Genomic DNA, 21616 nt, shown 5'->3' on the forward strand with positions numbered 1-21616 from the left:
GGAGGCATTAGGCTGTGGCTGGAACTCCCTTCAGCCGGGAGGAGCACAGCAGTTTGGTGGGCATTCCTGCAGCAGTGGGTGCTACGAGCTGGGGCTGAGCCCAGTGATCTGGATGGGGACACAGCACAGAAGTGTGGCCACAGTTGTCTGGCAGTTGGCATTCCAGACAGAGAAACAAAGCCACAAAACCTGGTCACCCCTTAACCTGCTAGAGCTCGCCTCCCTTTGCCCTTGGTGTGGGGCTGTGGAGCACATTATCTGCAAACCCAGGAGCTGGTACTACAGCATCACATTTTCCCTTCACAAAGGGTGGGCTCTGTGACTGCTCCCAGGAGAGGGGTGTAGGGGGGACTCTGCAGAGGTCCAAGGTTGCCATGACCAGGAAGGCAAAGCAACTTAGAAAGTGGCCAGGTTACCCCAGCCCACCCCACCCTCATGCATCACAGTTACACTGATGGCAGCATCTGGCCGTGCAGGGACAGCACTGGGATTTTACACAGGTGGAGCCCCATCGCCCACTGCATTCCCCTGGGACTGGGGTGACCAGATCACAGGGGAGGTATCCACTTCCCATTTTCCAGCACCCCGTGGAAATCTGAAAAGCCAGAGAAGTCCAAGACAGCAAAAAAAATGTTTGATTCAGGGCCACCTATTGGAAAATAATAGAGACTTCTTTGTATCAATCTACTAGAGAAGTGCCACTCATACATAGATGCCTAGACAGAGAAGGACGGCAGCAAATACCATGAATAAGCAATGTAACAAGGCAGCTCAGAAAGAAAATGAAAAATCTTTAGAAAACAAAGTTAATGACATATGCGATTTAAATGACAGAGAATTCAGATTGCAGTTTTGAAAAAAGTCAATGAGATGCAAGAAAATAGAGACAGGCAATTTACTGAGCTCAGAAAACAAATCAACAAACAAAGTGAGTACTTTCCCAAAGAGATTATGTAACCGAAGACAATAGAATAATGAGTCCTCTCTGAGCCAGAGGTCCACCTAACTCATGCATCACACAGAGTGCTTTCCGGATGGTACACCCAGTCCCGGACTCAGGCAGCACAGTGCTGGGTGCACCCAGTCCCAAGGGTGCTACACTCACTACCTGGGGAGCAGCTCCCTCAGCATTGCCTAGCTCTCCCCAGTAAGCGCTCTCTCTAAATGAGCCGCACTCAGGCAGTTCTTGTGCTGGGACAGTGGGGAGAGCAGTGTGTGTGTGGAGACAGAATAGATCTCACCTTCGTGAGAATATGCTATGAGGTTCTCAGACTGTGCCCCTCAGCAGGGTGGCCAGAGAGGAGGAGGCAGGTCCTGAAACTCCTTAACTTCTGCATGCCCGAATCCCCCTCCCCCCGGCACAGTCAGTGACAGCACCCACCAGCTGAGCCACTAACACACCCCTCCTGCCTGCCCCTCTGGAGGAAGCAGGTGCTGAGTTCAAGGAGGACATCTGGCCTCCCTCCCTGACAGCAGAAGGGAGGACAGAGACAGAGTGGACCAGGACCAGGCATGTGCCTCCAGGAGACCAGGTCCTTGGGGGAAAGAGCAAACTGGCCAAATTTTGCTCATTAGGAGGGAAAATTCTATTAAAATAACCTAAGTTTTACTTTTATATGAATTACTAGAGGCCCAGTGCACGAATTCGTGCATGGGTGGAGTCCCTCTGCTTGACTGTTGATCAGGGCCGATGGGGGCAGGAGGCGCTGCTGGCCAGGAGAAAGACCGCAGGAGGTTGGCTGGCCACAGGAGGTTGGCTATGGGAGTGCACTGACCACCAAGGGGCAGCTCCTGTGTTGAGCATCTGCCCCCTGGTGGTCAGTGTGCATTATAGCAACCGGTTGACTGGTTGTTTGGTTGTTCGGTTGTTCAGTTGCTTAGGCTTTTATATATATAGATTTTTAAAAAGGGTAAAAATCCCATCCTCCCAAAGGCAGCAAAAACATAAAGATAAATGTTGACTATTTTAACTGCTGTGTAGCAAGTTTAAAACTATATAAATGATAGAATGTCAGATGCAAAAAGAATAATAAAGGCTGTCACATGCACCCTTTCATTTGATACCTGGAGCCTGAGTGGGAGAGAAAGCCTGACTCAGGTGATGCCACTCAGGTGAACCACACAGATGAACCACACAGGTGATGCTTTCATTAAACTTTGTATTATTTTTATGGATTCCTTCCTAAGCTTTTTCTTCTTCTTCTTCTTCTTTTTTTTTTGTGCCAATATACTGAAATAAAATATTTACTCAATATTTTCATTTATTTTCAGTATTCATTAAGAAAATGCATTTAAGGTATTTCATCAGATAGCTTCTTTGGCCTTATATTAAAGGTTTTGACATAATACTGCTCTCAATTACATTAATTTTTAAATAGTTTTAGTTTTATCTTGGGTTTCATTCTTTCTTTTTAAAAATCCTCATCCAAGGATATTTTTTGTTGATTTTTAGAGAGAGGAAGGGAAAGAAAGAGAGAAACATCAGTGTGAGAGAGAAACTGAGCCACCCAGCCAGGGCTTGGATTTCTTTTTTAATACAACCATTATTTTGAAGTTGTTTTATATTTAAAAATGTTAACTTTATTTTGTGAAGAGACATAATCTTTTTATTCTTAGTATCTGGATTTATTCTTCAGATGATCTTGCTACAATTTTTACTCTTTCAAATTCACTAAGATGGATTTCCAGCATTTTTGGTAGAAACAGAATCTCCATGTCTTCATCTACCACATGTTATATCTTGAGTTATACAATCAAGATCATTAACTTTATTATCTAAATCCTTGGTCTCTTGTGTTCTTATTCTCTTCATTTCTTAAGTAAGTTTGTTAAAGTTCCACTCTGCTTTTGACAGTCAGAGCGAGGCAGATAGTTGCACATCTTTTCTGGGTCCCCATCAGCTGCAAATAGAGCCAGTGTGCACCCCAAATAGCAAAGTCATAGCTTCATTCTGCAGGCCTCCTCTATGCCGGGGGCGGGGGGAGGGGGGTGGGGGAACGGAACTTCGTTTCCCTTCTCCCTGAGTAGGAGAAAACTTGGTTCTGCAGACTGGGATGACCAAGCTACCTAATCAGCCCAAGACCAGGGTTGAGGAACAAAAGAGTAGAGTGTCAGTGCGGCCTCGCCCAGGCAGTGCTGTGCAAGTTCCCCCAGCGACCGAGCACCGGCAGGCCCAGCAACCGCAGGAGAAAGGAGAACATGTCCTTCCTGTTTAATTTTTAATGTGTGGCACTCGCCTGTGGTCCCTGGGATCCATTAGAAGTCACCTTCTCTCATCCACTGGTTGGAAAATTTCCTTTTCAAGAGAGACCTGGGTGGCGGGGTGTAGGGCGCAGGGACGGGGGAGAGGAGAGGGAAATGAGCCAGGGACCGGAGCAACTGTCTGAGCTCCCCAGATGTAGGAGCAAGCAGGCATGCAGGCTCTGCAGCCACTTGCAAACCCTTGTCTATCTTAGTTTTAATCTTGTGTGTGTGTGCGGGTGCCTGGGACATTTTGTATTAAGTAAATAATATATTTGATTTGGCTCAATTTGAGATTCTTTGTCTTTCAAAAGGGAATTTTAACCCTGGAACAGACATTGTAATCAGTGATATGCTGATCTTATTTATGCAACCTAATTTTATGACTTATGTTTATTAGACTGTACAGTGGGGCCTTGACTTACGAGTGTCCCGACTAATGAGTTTTTTGAGATACGGGCCGTCTCTCGGCTTATTTTTTGCTTTGAGTTGCGAGTTAAAATTAGGGTTACAAGCCAGCTTCAGATACCCCATCGCTAGTTGGCGCAGCGAACGTCACAGTGAACGCCACAACATCAGCCCAGCATCACGTGTCTCACTCGTTCACTTTAAGATTTGACATACGAGTAATTTGAGTTATGAGCTCCGTCATGGAACGAATTAAACTCCTAAATCAAGGCCCCACTGTATCCAGAAAGAAGCAGTAGAGTTCAGGAGTTAAGGGTGTGGGCTCCGGGTTCAAATTCCAGCTCTTAAAGCTTCGAGCAGAGCCACCACAGGCAGGCTGCCAGTTCTTCCTGCACCTGAGGTTTCTCTTCCTCAAGAGTCATAGCTCAAGAATTCTGAAGAACCGTGAATATATATAAAATATTTCCAATAGTCCTTGGCACAAAGTCAGCCCTCCAGTTATTGTTCTCTTTTCTCAAGTTTTGCAACATTTCATAAATTTTGGCTATTTTTTTTCCTCTCACAATGGTTTGATTTGAAAGTTCTACCTTTTATCAAGGCTGCCCCTTTTAATGAACATATATCTGTTTTATATTAAGTATATTGTGAACTTTCCTGTTAATTTAAGACTAATGAATCCCAAGGCACTGGGATTTATGGTGTAAAGATGCTTTGAACACTATTGAAAACAACAAAACCTAAAAGGGAAAGGAGAGAAAATGAGCAACTTGAGTGAAACAGCAAATCGCCACTTCAACAGACACGGGATAAAACAGCTGCAAATACCTTGCCTTTGGGCCAACAGGAAGGAGACACAGCCCGCACACGCGGGGTCTGGCCCAGGCCGGGCCAGGCGGTGCACAAAACCTCCCCGAGGCGGCCTTGAAGGAGCTCAGACCAGCCACAGTCTGCTCCGTGGATGGTTTCACTACGGAACCACCTGGCCACAGCGGGCCGGGCGCATCTGCCGGACACTTGGTAATCTGGGGAATTCTACATGAGGATTCATTTGCTGCTGATGGTTTTCCTAGTAAAATGCTAGTGCTCCACCTTACTGACTTCCTTATGTGATGAAAGAAAACCCAACACATTGCCCTTTTCCTGACAGGTCACTGGGGCAGAAACAGTCTCAGCTGAGATGTTTGTCAGGCATGGAGGTGCCGCGCCCTTTGCTTTTGCAGGAAGTGGTTCCCTGGCGCCGCCTTGCTGGAGGAGTTTCTTCCTGCAGACTGTGGCTTCCAGCGCAAAGAAGATGCCACTGTCTGCCCCTGCAGTGGTTGATGCCCTGGGTGCCGGGAAATGATCAGGATGGAAAAGGGCTGGCATTTCTCGCAGGAGCAATAAAAGCAGAGCCTTTGTGAGTGCCCAGTCCATCTCCTACCGCCCTTCCCTCTGGAGCTGCCGGCCGCAGTGAGGCCTGATGTGCGTGGAGGGGGGGAAGGCAGCCTGAGCCGCCAAGGCCCCTCCCCCAGGCTCACAGTCCTGCTGGCCCATTGGTCTTCCAAGCGCCCACACAGCCAGGGCTGCCCCTCACCTCCAGCGTCCCTCCCACCCACCCCATCCTCTCTGGAGCAGCCTGACTTCCCATCACCGCCTCTCCGCGTTCCAGTGCTTTGGGGGTCCCCTCTGTTCCATTTCATGGGAACAGGCGAGGCCTTGTCTGGTGAGCTGTGCAGGCTGAGGCTGGGCGTCTTGCACGTGTTTGTGTCCCCCCCCTCGCCCCCGTCCCAGGCAGTGCCCCTGGACCCACTCTTCTTTAGAAGGGCCTTCCAGTGCCCCCGGAGGCCCAGGGGTCGGGGTTAACTTTGTGCTACTGCAGAGACAAAGTCAAAGGTGATTAACAGAATATTTCCCCACAGAATTTAACTGGGTTTCAGAGAGAAAATGTGCTGGAGTTTGGGGGTCTTGCTCAGTGGGTGCCAACACCATCACATGTCGCTGAAAGGGCCGGCTTGGCCTGCATACTGGACAAGTGGAGTGGGCATCAGGGAAGGCAGCGTTGCCGGCTTCTGTGCCGCCTGCTTAGTCTGGAGCGTCATATTTTAACTGTTGCATCACAGAAAGAACCTTGAAAGTGAATATTGGGGAGCGATTAACATCTTGAGGGATCTAGAAACCATGCTATGTGGGGAGGAGTAAAAGAACTGTCCAATCCCAAATAGCTGCCTAATTGACAGGAAGGAAGACCGGGGTGGGGGAGGTGGCTGTCTCCAGATGTTTAAAGAACTACAATGTGGTAGAGAAAACAAACCGATTCTGTGTAGTCACCCTAGGGTAGAACTTTGATCTGTAGGTGGAAGTTGCCAGAGGCAGATTTCATTTCATTCTGTTTAACAGCTCAGGGAGCTGCATGAGAAAGAAGTCAGCATGTCACCTGAATGCCCGAGCCAAGGCTGGCTCCCTTCTCAGCAGCCGGGGTGAGACTGTCCGGGCCTCTAGCCTCTGAGCACGAGTGGTTCTACCTTCGTAGGAGCAGGAGCTGATGGTGTCTGTCCTGTGGCTCCCGAGACCTGGGGAAGAGGCAGGCCATGCTGTGCTCTCTGAGGGCGGCCTCAGCAGAGCCTGCAGGGATGTTTGTTTAGCTTGAAGTCTGGAGCTGATGGACCAGGCCTGGAGTGTCACCTGCAGCCCCTCCTGCACTGCTAACATCTGAAGGGAAGGCTCCAGGCCCTGTCTCAGTCCCATCTGCGCCCCGAGGACCAGGCGAGGGGGACTCACCTTGGCCGGAGGATGAAAGGCAGGGGCTGGAGCTCTGGGTCGGGGCGAGCTGCAGACATGCTGTGTGGGGCCTTCTCTCGGCTGGGGTTCTTCCCCATTTGTGAAACCCATTCCCACGAATGCTTTAAGCTCCGTCCTCAGCTGCCTCTATAGGAAGTGGCTCCGGTGTTTATTCACAGTCGTTTCCCTGCTCTCGTCAGGTGGAAGGACACTTGGACCCGTGGGCTGGAGTTGGCACTTGTCCACCTTTATGGATGGGAAACTCAGCAATAAACTGGAGGCTAGTTGGATGGCACTGACCTTCACACCATGATGTCAGAAGTACCTACGGCCTTTCTCTGCGAACCCTGGGAGTGAGAATCCTGCCCCTGCCTCAACACAGGTTTCACTGTTGACAGGAAAGGGGAAAGCCAGAGAGGGAACCTGGTGTTGAATTTGCTAAGAAAGTCAAGTTCCTAAGGAATCCTGCAGTTATGCTCATTCTTCCCAGTTCACCTACACTTTAATTTGCTTACATTAAAATATGTTTTAATACGATTTTATACTTAAACAGGGCACAAAAGTAGCACAAAGAATTTTTGTATACCTTTTGCTCACACTTCCCAGATGTTAGTGTAACACAAGTGCAATGATCAAAACCAGGAAATGAACTTAATGAGACCTTTGCCTCATCCATAGGCCTCATGCAGACTTTACCAATTATCCCACACATGTCCTTCTTCTGGCCCAGGTTCCAAACCGCATTCGCATGTTGACTTTTGTTGTCCTCTTCCTTAGTCTTTTTAACCTGGACTAGTCTTGCCTACACGTTTGGTGAATTCAGTTCTAGAGACAGAGAGTGTGTGCATCAAGAAGCACCGAGTGCCTGTGTGCCCTGTGCCGTGCTCTGCTCGGACTGAGGGATGCCACACCGGAAGGCAGAGAGCATCTCTGCCAACTGAGCTCTCTCGACCTGGCATTGAACACAGACAAGAAAAGTAGCCGTTCCCATGCAGGATGGCAATTCCTGTTCAGAGGAGATGAAGGGCACACATTTGGGAGGGCGGACACCTACACTCAGTGGGGAAGAGGAGGCTCATTGGGAATTGGAGGTGAGGCCCTGCGATGAGCAGGAGGTATGCAGGCTGGGAGGAGGACGTCGCTGGCATGAGACTGTACCGCCAGAGGCAAGGGCATTGGTGAAAGCCCCGTGGCACAGGAGGCTTTCACCTGTTCTGATCACGGAATTACACGCCTTCCAGAGTCCGGACAGGAGATGTGAAGTGGGAGAGGTGTGCATGGGCCTGCAGAGGGGGCAGTGGGCAGATGGTGCAAAGCCTTGGAAGTCATCTTGAGGGCTTATTGTTGACCTTAGAGCGACGGAGAAACGTGGAAAGATTTTTTGAGCAGGAGAGTGACGATCAGATTTGTGTTTTAAAAAGACGACGAGAGATGATGTTGGCCGGAACCAAGGTGACTAGCGGATACGGAGAGTCAGGAAGAAACCCGAGATCTGGGGAAGAAGGACTGGCAGCCTGTGGAGACGGGCTGGGTGCAGAGGCTGAGGGGGAGGCAGTGGTGAAAGATGAAGCCAGGCTTCTGGCCTTGGCACCAAGTGGAAGCTGGGCCCTTCCCTGAGGTCGACGACACAATGGCAGGAGCAGTGTTGAGGATGTTTTCATGCTCAAGTGTTTGGGTAACTTGTGTCAAGGTGGCGTGTGAAGCTGAGGTTCTCTTGACTCTCAGGCCAGCGTTGTTGACTTTATGGGATGTCTCTTAACTCTTCTCAGCCCGGCAAGCCGCTGGGTGTGAACACGCAGGCAGGCACTCCTGAAGCAGACTGTGTGGCCTGGTCCCCCTGGCCGGGAGCTCACAGCCAAGCTCGATGCCCCTTCCGCCGCCCCCCCCCCCCCAGTGTTGGGCAGACAGGGTAATGAAGGTGGTACAAGGAGGCTGGACCGATGGGATCCCACGGAGCTGGGGGCAGGCTGGCACCTCAGATGCGGGGCGCTGTCCCCACACTGCAGGTGGTTTGCTGAGAGCAGACGGAGCAGGAGGCCAGGCCAGAACAGGGTTCAGGAAAATGCAGAGACTGGAGGTGGGCACCTTGTCCTTCAACCTGTGAAAGAAGGGCTGGGAGGGACAAGGGAATGGCCAGCAGGGAGCTCCTTCTCCGGGAAGCCTCCAGGGTTTCCACTGTGCCATTCACTGCTGAGGAAGGCGGAGCTCTGAGAGATACCGTGACCTGCTGAGGTCACATACAGAGTAGTAGAGCCAGGACTTGACAAAAAGCTGACTCTAAAGCTCTCTCCCATGTGCTATGCCTTCTGATATCAGGTGGACACTCAGGTCCATTTTGAGAAACTGTCAAAACTGTCCAGGTGTGGGCGTTGGGGGGGGGGGGGATACCTGGGTGAAAGGAACAAAGAGAAAGTTTACAGTTGCCATTCAGAGTAGTCATTGGCACCATGCGAAGCCCTGGCCAGCCTCAGGCAAAGACCTTCCCTAAGAGGGGGAAGAGCTGGAGGAGGCCTAATCCTGGGCATTCAGCTGAGGGTGTCGCAGGGGGAGAGGCCACACAGCACAGGACTGGGAAAGGCTGCAGCAAGCAGACGCCAGCCAGGCAGTCATGAGTCAGGCCGGCCCATCTGGTGTGAGGTTCAGCCCCGATGCCCCTTCCTCATCCCCGATTCAGGGTCTTGTTCTTGCTCTCCTTGCTCTCCTGCAAGGCTAGCCTCGGGTAAAAGCTGGTCTAGGAATGGCGAGGCTCCAGCTCAGCCCCAGCTCCTGGGAGTTTTGTTGATGTTTATGGAGGCTGTCTCTTTCCTTCTGACCCGCCTTCACCCCAGTTTGCAGATCTGCTCTTCTGACTGGCTGAGCTGGAAGCACTTAAGAGGAGTAGGTCTCAGCTGGACTCTTCCTTTCCTTCAGCACCGGAAAGCCAGAAGCCCGCTCCCACCCAACAGCCATAGCCCGCTCAGCAGCTGGAGGGGAAGCCCAGGCAGCTTGTGGCAATTTGGCTCAACTATACCCTGCAGGCGGGGCACTAAGAAGAGGGCAGAGAGAAGAGACGTGGGATTGAGGACTGAGATGCTCCAGTTTCTCACCTGCCAGGACTGTGACTGAGGAGTGGGCTGCTGGCAGGCAGCATTAATTGACATCCAAGCTCATGTCTTCTCATCATGGTGCCCCCTGTCCACTGCCTACAGGCCGGCACCCAGCCAGCACTCACAGGCTGGCTGATGGTGAGCCTAGGAAGGGGCCTTATTCTGGGTGGGTGCAGGGTTTCTCCTGCTGTCAGGGCATCTGAGGGATCCGGCTCCCAGGAGCTTTGGGGAGATGTAGAAAGAGCAGAGACAAGAAGAAGCAACTGCCAATGTGCTTATGGACCCACTCAGGCCACCACAGAAGCTGGGCAGTGCCTCTGAGAAACAAGACAGGGCCTCCCCGTGGACCTGGAGGGAGGAAGTAAGCCGTCTGAACATTTTTTGTGTGTGCTAAGATTTGCTTTATATCTTGGGAAAGCAACCTCGAGCTTCCTCAATCCCTTCTATCATGTATCCTTGGCAGCTCTGGGAAATATTTTCCCTATTAAGCAAACCAACAGCTGCTGATTTTGGCCAGTTTGCCTGGTTCAGTTCTTGGGAGGAAAGAAGATGCTCAGCTGTCCTCAAAAGCTACCAGTGGAAGTCAAAATAAAAACACAGACCAGATAGGCATGGAGGATAGAAACCTCGATGGTGCTAGCGTTCCCATCCTTAACAGAAAGCTACGAACATTCCGCTGTGGATGAGCTCTCTTTCTGCCCTGGCCCACCTTCCGGTGCTCACCTCCACCCCGTGAGGCTGTGTGATGCCCCCAGAGCTCCTCCTACCTGACCTTTCAGGATAGAAAACATGCACAGAGTGGCAGCTTTCTGAGGGAACAGCAAGCAAGGCACTGGGTAACTTCCTGGATCAAAATACTAGTACTTCACCCATCATCACATTACCAATTTTATAACAAATGACTCATTCCTGAGGGTGTCAATTTCTCAACTACAGGTTCTCTGCTGAACCAACTAATAATAGCCGTTAATATTTATATTATTGTTTGCTGTGTCCGGTACTAGTGTACAGATTTGCAAGGTCACACTAAATCCTCACCCTATTCTTGTGCTGTACCTACTTTACCAATTAGAAAGTTGAGGCTGAGATAAGTCAAATAATACACTCAGTCAGAGAGTTAGTAATTGGTATCGCTGGTTGGTTCACCACCCCAACATATTTAAATACAGTACCAGGATGGACTGCCTCCCTGGGAAGGCTGATGCCATTCATTCAATACATATAAATATACGTAGAAGGGTAACTCTGTGTAGCAAACCTAACCCGGCAGGATATGTGCGCATCTATTCTGCAGTCAGGACAAAAATGCAAAAATGGCCACATACCCAGAATCTCCAAACATTGGATTGAAATGATAAATTACATGAAGAAGATACTGCCTCAGGAGACGAAGTTCAGAGTGCCAGGACATTCTGTAGAATAAGTATAATTAATGTTAATATGTGATATAGTATTATAGAGATGGTTGAGAGAATTTTATCTATAAAACAAAACCTTAAACATGAAGATAAAATAAGATCAACAAAATAGAAAAGTGGGTTAAAGAGCAGAATTAAAACAGCTGAAAATTAAATTTGTAACCTGGAAGTTGGCAACAAAGAATTCTTTCAAAATCAAGGCCCAAAAGACAAAGAAATAGAAAGTATTAAAGGAGCACCGTGAGACAGAGTGGGTTTTTTAAAAGAGTTCCAAAATTTGCCTAATTTAACTTTCAAAAGGAAACAAACAAAAGAGACTTGAAGGGAGGAAATAAACAGCAGAAGATAACATTTCCATAAAAGAAGACATGGACCCTCAAATTGAGGCAGCCACTGGTGCTAGAGGGGGCCCGGAGAAGCCCTGTATGCACACCGCGGTGACAGTTCAGGACATCAGTGATGCAGAGAGTGTCCTAGAGGCCACAAAGCAAAACGAACGAGAATGTAGCTTCTCTATAAAGAAATGAGCTTCGTGTTGGAATCTTATTTCTCAAAAGCGAGAGATGATTTCTGAAAGCAATACAGCAATATCTTCAAAATTGTTGAAATGTGATTTTGAACTAAAATCTATTCCAAGAAAAAATTAAATAGAAGCTAAAAATAGTTTGTTTGAAAGCCCCTTAAGGATTCAGAAAGATTACCAATCAGAAACCCAATAAAAAATTTCTGGAGAATCTATTCCAGCAAAATAAAACAAAACTCTTGATAATTACATTGAGGAAGACTTGGGATATGGAGAGTAGTGCTTAGCCAAAGGAATAAGTAGTTATTAATTCTAAATAAATATTATTTTTAGGCTATTTAATGACAACAAAGACTTGAATCTATAATCTTAACAGATTTCAGAATAGTTCAGATCATGGAACAAAGGATGTTAAAAACTATGTTTAAGAACTTTAAAAGCACTTTTTTTCTAGCTTTTTAACCTGGGGAATCACTACTGAACAACTTTGTGAGTTAGTACAAGTGCAAGAGAAAAATCAATACTCATTCTAAAATCACAGAAATAAACTTTTATTCACTTTGTTTTTAAAAATAATATATATTTTTATTGATTTCAGAGAGAAAGGAAGAGGGAGAGAGAGACAGAAACATCAATGATGAGAGCGAATCATTAATTGGCTACCTCCTGTAAACTTCCAGGTTACAAATTACACCCCCCTAACCCCCTACTAGGGACCAAGCCTGCAACCCCGGCATGTGCCCTGACCAGGAATTGATCCGTGACCTCCTGGTTCATAGGTTGATGCTTAACCACTTAGCCACATTGTCCAGGCTCACTTTGCTTGTTTTATACTGACTTCTTTAAACCAGTCTAATGGATTACATTTATTTGTTTTAATTTAAAATGACTTTATTCATTTATATGGACACTAATACCGAAGAATAATAATATTTTTTTTCAATCTGTTGGGCTTAGCTATCAATTTCACATCTCTTTTCCATCCCATGTATTGAAAGGCAGGAAAAGCCAATTTAAGGACATTAGTAACTAATTTCACACATTTGCTGAAGCTTGGATAACGGTGGGTTGTAGATGAGAAGTAAGTGTGGGTGGTGGGGAGGTGACATTCGGGGTCTCCAGAGCAGGATTGGACATGGAAGGTATGTTCCCCTGATTTAAGCTAGCAACGTGCTCTCTGTGGTCCTTAGAGGAACTGATCCCAATCCCCCACCTGGAAAAGGGTGGCATCTTTAACAATTTCTTCACCGCATGGCTTTTGGGGCTCTCTCAGTTGCCGCTCGGTTTTTCAAGGTTCAGCTGCTTTCAGGCCTTCTTTGGGTTCCTGACTTTTTCATGTTTTGGGGTCTCCAGATATTACAGTGCTTCGTGGTGTGCTCTGTGGGGCAGGGTAGGTGCCAAGTCTTGGTTCTTGTCACTGCTTGCTTTCTGCTCTGCAGCTTTCTTAGCCTCATATTTTCTTTGAACTTTAAGGGTTGCCTTTGTGATGGCCTATTGTGATTTCTCAGACAGCTTGATATTGGTAACTGGGATATTTCTCACAACCAAGAGTCTATGAACTATTGTGAATGCAGGCTCCTCATTGGGTACTTCACTTAGAACTGCTTGGTAAGTCATTGTTTTTGCTGGAAATAGTCCATCCAAAAATGGTTGCTGACATAGGGCTGGCGTAATGCCAAAGCTTGTACTGATTATTAACATGCAACCTGGAAGCATGCATGGAAGTTAAAATGTGCTCCCCATCTGGGCACCAAGGAAAGTATATATGATCAGGACAACTGGTTTAGAAATAAGTTCATATTTTTTAACAGCCCATAACTGCACTTGTATGTCAGAGTTCTAAATCCAGCTAGCATGAATGTGTAGCATTAAAGTCAGCTAGCATGAATGTGTAGCATGAAAGCCAGCTAGCATGAATGTGAGGACTAAATAAACTGTGTTTAGAGCACCGGTTCCAAAGTCAAACACAGGATCGCATTTCAAGCTGAAACTGTTGCATTGGCAGGCAGAAAATCATAAATAGCATGAAACTCAGGAGGACAAGAATTCTGAACTACATCATGAATAGGGCTATGTTTTGGTAATTGAATGGATTACAGCACTTTCTCCATTTGTTGCAAGCTAATGCCTCATTTATTCCCTGTAGTAGGAAGTTCCTGTCTTGCCGAAACTCTTCCAGCTATTACCACGCAGCAGTAGCTTTTCATACCCTTATCAACCTCAGAAGAATGTTGCTTCCCAAAGCTACACCAGGGCCCTGAAGTTGGGGTGCAGATAACACAGAGCAAATGAAGGTGCGCCCTTACTGCCCAGTGCAGAGAGATCACATTTTTCCCAAGTGAAAACACACCATAATCCATTTTTTTGGAAATGCAAAGTACTTGCATTTTATTAAAAACTAGTGACCTGTTGCGCGAAATTGTGCGAAATCCAGAACCAATCTCCCCCCCCCCCCGCCGTCCTCTCCTCACCCCCATGCCATGGGACTGCCCCGAGTCCCAGAGTCCTGCCCTGCATGGCCAGCATGCCACGGGATGGCCCTGAGTTTTGGAGTGCTGCCCCAATGCCCCGCCTCCGGGAAGTGCCCCCACTGCCCTGTCCCTGCTGTGCACGCCACTATCTTGTGACAGTGTTACAGCATGAAGGTCAATTTGCATATCACCTCTTTATTATATAGGATGGTCTTTAAAGAAGTGACCTTCATAACTAATATTTCAGGTACAAATAGTTTCATTACCTGACCAGGATGGATACCAATTTTGCACTTTTTCTGGAGGAAATTCTTACCCACATCCCAGAGTTCACATCACAGAGCTGCAGGTTGTGGCTCCCTGGGCACAAGCCTGGGGAACATAGGCTTCTCTAGAGCCAGAATATGTGTTTTTTGTTTTTTCTTTTTTTGTGATAAGTCAAGTCAACCTGCCTTAGAAGGTCGATTGAGAGTAGTAATTCTTTATTAGTGACATTGGTAATATTTATTGTTTTTTTCCCTTGTCTCAGCAAACAAGGTTCCACCCTTACTAAAAATATAGATTCTTCAATTTTGTCTAGATTCCCTTGGAAACACTGTGCTTTGTGTAAAATATGATGGTTCATTCACTATAGATGGTCCATCTGATCCTCAGATGGGTTCATACACTGACTGTGGGATCTTGGAAACACCACCAGCTCTGAATTGTCTTCTGGAAAACAGTTACTTCCCCCCAAGCCCCTTTGTGCTATAAATCACTCTACTGCTGCCAGGCCTCTTATCTAACTCAGAGGAGTCAGTGTGGGGGTCCTTTTCTCACTGCTGGAAACTCAGAGAAAATACATCATCTGTCAAGGAGCACAGACTTTGCGCCTCCGATTTCTCTTTGGCCATCTTTCTAAGCCCAGGATGAATATCTGAGCAGCAGGCCTGGGCGCCCATCCGCTGTCCTGTCACTGCTCTGATGACAGATGGCTGGGGAGTAGGAGGGAGGAAGTACACTGTGTAGACAGTGAGCAGCTCTCATTCTGTGCAGAGCTCACATCACTTTTCAACTCAACCCAGGAGGATGCCTGTCACCGTGACTTACATTTCAGCTCCTTCAGGGCAGGGACTGATATCCCTCCTTTCCCACCTCCCACCCTGAGTCCTCCCCTTGCATTCTAATCTCAGAAATGGCCACTACCATCCGTTATTTGTTCAATTCAAAGATTTGAGAATTTAACTCAATTATTTTCTTTCACTGCCTTTTCACAAAGAATCCAAAGAAGATCCAAATAAACCTCATATGCCTCCACTTGTCTCCACTTTAACTGCCACCCTCTGCGTAAAAGAACCACCTTCCCTCCCCTTCTGCACAATAGCCTCCCTACCTACTTTCTCCTCCTCCTCCTCCTCCTCCTCCTCCTCCTCCTCCTCCTCCTCCTCCTTCTCCTCCTCCTCCTCCTCCTCCTCCTCCTTCTTCTTCTTCTTCTTCTTCTTCTTCTTCTTCTTCTTCTTCTTCTTCTTCTTCTTCTTCTTCTTCTTCTTCTTCTTCTTCTTCTTCTTCATGTATTTATTGATTTCAGAAAGAGAAAGGAAGGAGAGAGATAAACATCTATATATATAAAAGCCGAAGCGACTGGCCAACCAACCAACCAGTGACCAGCCAACTGGCCGATAGCTATGATGCTCAATGATCAGTAGGGGGCAGATGCTCAATGCAGGAGCTGCCGAGCAACAGCAACTTTGCAGAGTGCCCTCTCACACTCTGGGACCTCTCGGGAGATGTGGGACTGCTGGTTTTGGTCTGATCTCCACAGGCCCTCCAGCAGGTGAGGCTGAGGTACCTCACCTGCTGGAGGGACCCTGCTCACTCTGCAGACACCCTTTGAGCCCTGGTGCTGCCCCAGGTGTGGTCAGCTGGAGAGGGACCATGGGAGGTTGGCTCCAGGGCATGCCTGGCCAGTCTCACCCAGTCCCACCCCGCTGGCCACCTTCTAATTAATTTCATATCAATGTGCACGAATCCATGCACTGGGCCTCTAGTCAATGATAAGAGAGAATCATGGATCAGCTGCCTCCTGCACACCACCTACTGGTGATGGAGCCCACAACCTTGGCATGTGCCCTGACTGGGAATCGAACCTGTGACCTCCTGGTTCATGGGTTGATGTTCACCCACTGAGCTACGCCAGCCGGGCCCTACTCCCCTCTTTCAATCATTTGTGCACAACAGAAGAACGACCTCACAAAGATGAATCTAATCCCACCTCTCGGCTGTTCAAAGCACTAGAATGCTGCCCATCATACTTACAGTTGGCCAGACACCTGTCACTCCCTGCTTTCCATCTTCAAGGCAAGCACCATTCCCTTGCTCAGTGCTCCCCCAGCCTCCCTTAAGTGCCATGAACACACGGTGGCCTTTCCCAACTCCGAGCTTCTCACATACAGTTGAAATGCCGGTTCTTTCTGTGACTTCCTCCTTAACCTTCAGATGGCAGTGGAACACCCTTTCCTGAGTAGCTTCTCCTAGGTCATGTCTTCTTACGCTGTTACTTCCCTCTTGGTCATTATCTGGCTTATCCTGTATTCATTTTCCTCTGTCTGTCTTCCCAGCAGAATTTAGGCTCTGTGAGGGAAGGGAGCTTGCTGGTCTCACTAACCCCTGATTCCCGGCCTGAATGTAGCACAGAGCTTGGCACATAGTAGGTACTCAATCTACGTTTGTTAAGTGAATTAACTTTTGTCACTTCTTTAACCCTCAGTGCCCAATGTGATCAGTAAATAGAATTGAATGAAAATGAAATAGATGATGAATGAATCAATAAGTGGGTATTTCAATTGTTAATCCTGCTGCAAATGCTCTCCAAGGATGGTATAGCAGCACCTGAGCATGAGACCGCTTCCCTGTCTCTTCTTGGTCCTGTTCATGTGACAGCATTGATCAATTTCAGAACAAGAATGAATCATGTGGAGATGGAAGACACCAGGACTGTGGAGCCTTGAAATATCTCCCAGCTTGGCTGTTTCACTGGGAAAGAAGAGCCTGTGGATGGGGCCCTGAACAAGACAGAAAAGTTCTGATTTCCCTTGTCTATGGTTTAGATAGAAATAAAAGTGAACCCCTGACCTGGTCCCCCCTCTGACTAGGTTGTGTACCCATGTGAAGATGCAAAAGGGGAGGCCATGCCAGGAGGGGAACTCTGAATTGGTGGGTCTAAGGCAGCCAGAGTCTGGGCCCGGGCCATCTCATAGCTTGTCAAGTAGCCAACCAGAAAGGCACAAGTGGCAATGGAAAAGGTTGGAAGATGAAGCAAGGGGACTTCCACAGCAGCCACCACGACCTGCCTCCATATTTGCCCGTTGTCTTTCCTTACAAGGAGCTACGGTCTCTAACCCTCACCATCCTCACTCCCCTTTGGAGAATGCTCCTGAGACTGACTACAAGGTGTGAGTTGTCCATCCAGATCAGATCCCCACCCCTCAGGTCTCAAAGAAGAGCCTGGATGCGAAACACAGGATGCTCTACTGACTTCCTAGAGTCCCCTCACCCCACTGCTAAGCCTGCCCAAGGAGGGGGCTGACTGGGGACACCAGGAAGGGCGGCCATTCTCGATCCTGGCTCCAGGCGCTGTGTCCAGTTAGTGAGGAAGTTTCCTCCCAGGAACCCTCCCTCATGTGCCGTCCTCCCAGGTGTCTGATGCTCTTCATACATTCTAGCTTTTAGCTCCTTTGATGTAATTCATTGCCGGTGCAAACTTGGCACACTCCATGTCTCCAGCCTAAGAACTCATTTGTTTAAAATTTGGAACCATCTGAAAATGTGTGTGTGCATGAAAGTCAGATGGGAAAATTCATTTTCCCTGGCTATTTATAACCATCCCCAGGTGCTAAAAGCACAACAACCATGACTCTCATCCTCTCACCCATCCAAAAAAGTGCCGAGTGCAGCACTGTCTTATTTTATGCACTTCCTTGCTCTTAAGTGCTCACTGTTTGGATTTCTGATCTGATAATTTTATTTAAAAATTTGTTCTTTTGGAACTTCACACATGCCTGAGCTTTTTCTTCTGGCCAAAGGGCTTCACCTCTGCAGCTGCCTCTCCTGCTCTGTGGAGCTGGACCAGCATGGCACCTGCCCCCAGTGGTGGTGCAGGCTCTGGGCAGGCCACTCAAGGCCAGTTCTCTGGAAGACCTAACTCCACAGAAGAAAAGTCCCGTGGGCCACACAGAGCCCTGCTCCGTCAGGCATCTGGCTGTCCCTTTCACGTCACCCCTGTCCCTTGTCCTGGCCCCAGAAGGTGCTCTGTATGTGCTTGTTGAATGAAAGCTCCCGCTGATGACCCCTGCACTTTCTGTTACCCAAGTTCTTAAGATTCTCTGCTTACAGCACGATCTTTGATGGTCTGGGTCTTTGAACAAGCCTCTCTGGCTTTCCATCATGCTGAAAGAATGCACACTTTCCAGTTTTACAGTGGTAAGCTGGGCCCATGTATTTATCTTTGAAATTAAGAAATTGAATAAAGTCTACAAAAGGGTTGCAAGACTGAACATGGTGGTGTAAATAGTCCTGAGACATGAGGTTTTGGATGATAGGAGGCTTATGGCATTGGAACCAGCAATGTCTAGGATTCAGCCCTCGGAGAGAAGGGACTGGCTTCCCCAGAGAGAGCCTAAAACACCCAGCGTAGAGCATGGGGCTGGGAGCGATGGGCTGTGCAGAAGGTAGGCTTGGAGGGAAGGACCGTGGGACCCCCATGGAGCTTCTCATTGCTCATGCTGAGTGTGGAGGGGAAGGAAGATGTGACTGCAGGCTCTGAGGCGAGTGGGTGGAGCACCAGGAGCCTGGCTGATCCAGTCTGCACCCTGATCAGAAAACTCCAACCTGACAACTGGGCCTTGCAGGCAACTCTCCTGACAGTTGAGGCAGGACACGCTAAGCCAATATCTATACAGAAGGGACGATGATCCAAATTAGCAAGTAAAAAGTGAGTCAAAGAATTATATGTATATACATATGATACACACACACATACTGGGAGAATAATGACCATCACACTAATACAGGGTCCAGGCTTTTAAATAGACATTCTCTTACAGGTGCTGTCCTATTTCTCATCCCATGTGACGGTGCAGTTCCTGGCTACTGAGGGGCGGCTGATACTGATGCCCTGGTGGTCCATACCTGGAACCCAGCCACCAGCCCCACCAGCATGTTCCATACCCCCATTTACCTTCCAGGTGGCTCCATTTCTGCTCTGCAGCTAATCTGCTTGCTAGGTTGACTGTGGTCTCCTGAAAGGATCAATAGATTCCTTATGGGATATTTGCATTCCATTGACCCTGGTTTGATGTGAAAACCTTTGATTGACAACCAACTTTTAAGTAATGTATTGAAAGGCCTTACAGGCTTTCCTACTTCTTAGGGACCTACAGAAAGACACTTGGACTTTCTTTAAAGGTTAAAAGGAACAGGATATCAGCTCTCGAATGTTGGCCTCTTTTGCTGCTGCATAACCCAGGGGTGGGTGGGAAGGCAGTTGTGCCTCTTGGTTCTGGGCCACAGGGGGATCCTAGGCTCTAAGTCTTTCTATCAGTGTCCATCCCAGCTTCCTCTAATGAGAAAATTGTTAGGTTTTTCTCTGTTATCTTTTACACATTTTCATATAGATAGAATATTTTGTGGTTGCTTTAATTCATTTTAGTCGACCCTTTAAAAGTATACAAATATTCAAAGCCAAATGTCCTTGAATATGGTTTTAGTTATAGAACCTAGATATTGATATGAAAGAGTCTCCTATTGAATAATAAATAAAATTTTCTGTATGTAATTTTCTCTTTGACTTGTGTTGGGAAAATAAGAAGGTAGGAAAATCCCTGGGCAAGTGGAATGGGGAAACTGAGACAAGAAAATTAAACAAGTTCAAACAGTTTGGTCAACGTATAGTCAGCTTATGAGTCACAAGACCTCCTCTTTCCCAACCAAGACACTTAAGAGAAAGTGGTTTTTACCTCCCCTCCCTAACCAGAGAAGACACAGCTTAAGTCACCCTGGTCAGGGAAAATAGAGAACAGAGACCCAGCTAATGCCATTTGTGCCAACTAAACCCAAGGACAGATGAAGTCAGGGGACAAATAACAAACAGCCAGACCTAAGATAAAAGTAAAGCAATAAAACTGACCAAAGAACAATCCAAAACTCCCCCATACATTCATCCTGATGCATCAGCATATTAAAAATGCACCTGGAAAGCTGATGAATATTCTACTGAAACCCTCCCCTAAGACTCGCCTACAGAAAAAAAAATAAAAGGCTAAAAAGCCCTCAGGACAAAGACTCAATGTGCTTGCTCTGGAGCACACCCACACCCCTTCTTGGGCATGAACTTTTTATTTCTAAGGATCCCCACAAGACTTGCAACCAGGGGAGCAGCGGGCAGTGGCAGTTTGACCCGGATCTACCCTCTGAACCTGTCCCCAGAGCCCCGGTTTCTCCGACTTCCCAGTGAGCTAAGAACAGCCACCCCCCAGCTCAGTTCTGTCCTGTGACGCTTCAGGGAGCCAAAGCAGAGCACCGCCTAGCTCTCCCTGTTGTTTCTTCCACCCTAAGTCCTTCCTTTGTTTCACTGTCTCCAGCTGTAATGAACGTACTCTCAACCCCATCTGGACTCGTATTGCCAAATCTTTCCCACACAAAGTCAAGGACCCATACACTACAGGCCAACCTGAGGCACACCTGCGCCTGGACGGTCCCTGTCCAGCAACAAATTCAGGGGATAGACAGTTTTTAAATTTTCAAATGGATATTTTAGTCATCTTTTGGGTGTATTTGATTTTGTTGAACAACTATAGGCCTGGTGCACGGATTTGTGCACCGGTGGGGTCCATCGGCCTGGCCTGCGGGGATCAGGTTGAAACCAGCTGTCTGACAAGAGGGGTCCCGGATTGCAAGAGGGTGCAGGCCAGGCTGAAGGACCCCACCAATGCATGATCAGGGCCGGGGAAGGACTGTGGGAGGGCTCCAGGGCATGTCTGGCCAGTCTAGTCTCTCCCAGTCCAGAGTGGCTGGATCCCAGCACCAAGCTAACCTACTGGTCAGAGTGTCTGCCCCCTGGTGGTCAGTAGGCATCATAGCTACTGGTCGAATGGTTGAACAGTAAGAGGGACAATTAGCATATAGGCTTTTATATATATATAGACTAGAGGCCCAGTGCACGAAATTCATGCACAGGTAGGGTCCCTAGGCATGGCCGGTGATCATGGCATATCTGTGGGGCTACTGGCAGGGCAATCAGGGCCCCCACTTGCACCCGCCTTGGCCTGGCACCACCCGCTCGCTGGCCTCACCCACCACTGCCACTGCCGATCATTATCTGATCAGGGCCTCTGCTCTTACCTGCCTTGGCCTGCACTGCCAGGTCACCTGCTCCACCATCCTGCTGCAGTCCTGCTCTTGCTGGGGCCCATCAGGGCCAGCAGCGCCTCTACTGCTGCCAGCTGCCAGAGGCCTGCCATGTTCCGCACTGCCCCCTGGTGGTCAGTGCACATCTAACTCTCAGTTGGTCGAACTCTCACCAGTGGGGGCAATTTGCATATTAGTCTTTTATTATGTAGGATGATTATAAACACAACTCTGCAGCTACTACTTCTGGAAATTAATTGAGCTTTTTTGTGTGATCAATTACATGGTTTACTTTTATAAATATTTCATGAAGACAAAAAGACATTCTTT

General features: G+C 48.0%; 1 protein-coding gene and 1 pseudogene across 3 annotated transcripts in view; both read right to left on the minus strand.

Annotated features, from left to right (window-relative positions):
- RASSF4 (Ras association domain family member 4) overlaps positions 1 to 21616 on the minus strand; it is a 194859-nt gene that overhangs the window by 131354 nt on the left and 41889 nt on the right. The gene's annotated exons all lie outside the window — the stretch shown is intronic.
- Positions 12766 to 14796, minus strand: LOC132214634 (eukaryotic translation initiation factor 2A-like; annotated as a pseudogene).

The sequence above is a fragment of the Myotis daubentonii genome, chromosome 13 (genome assembly GCF_963259705.1).
Source record: "Myotis daubentonii chromosome 13, mMyoDau2.1, whole genome shotgun sequence".
NCBI lineage: Eukaryota > Metazoa > Chordata > Mammalia > Chiroptera > Vespertilionidae > Myotis > Myotis daubentonii.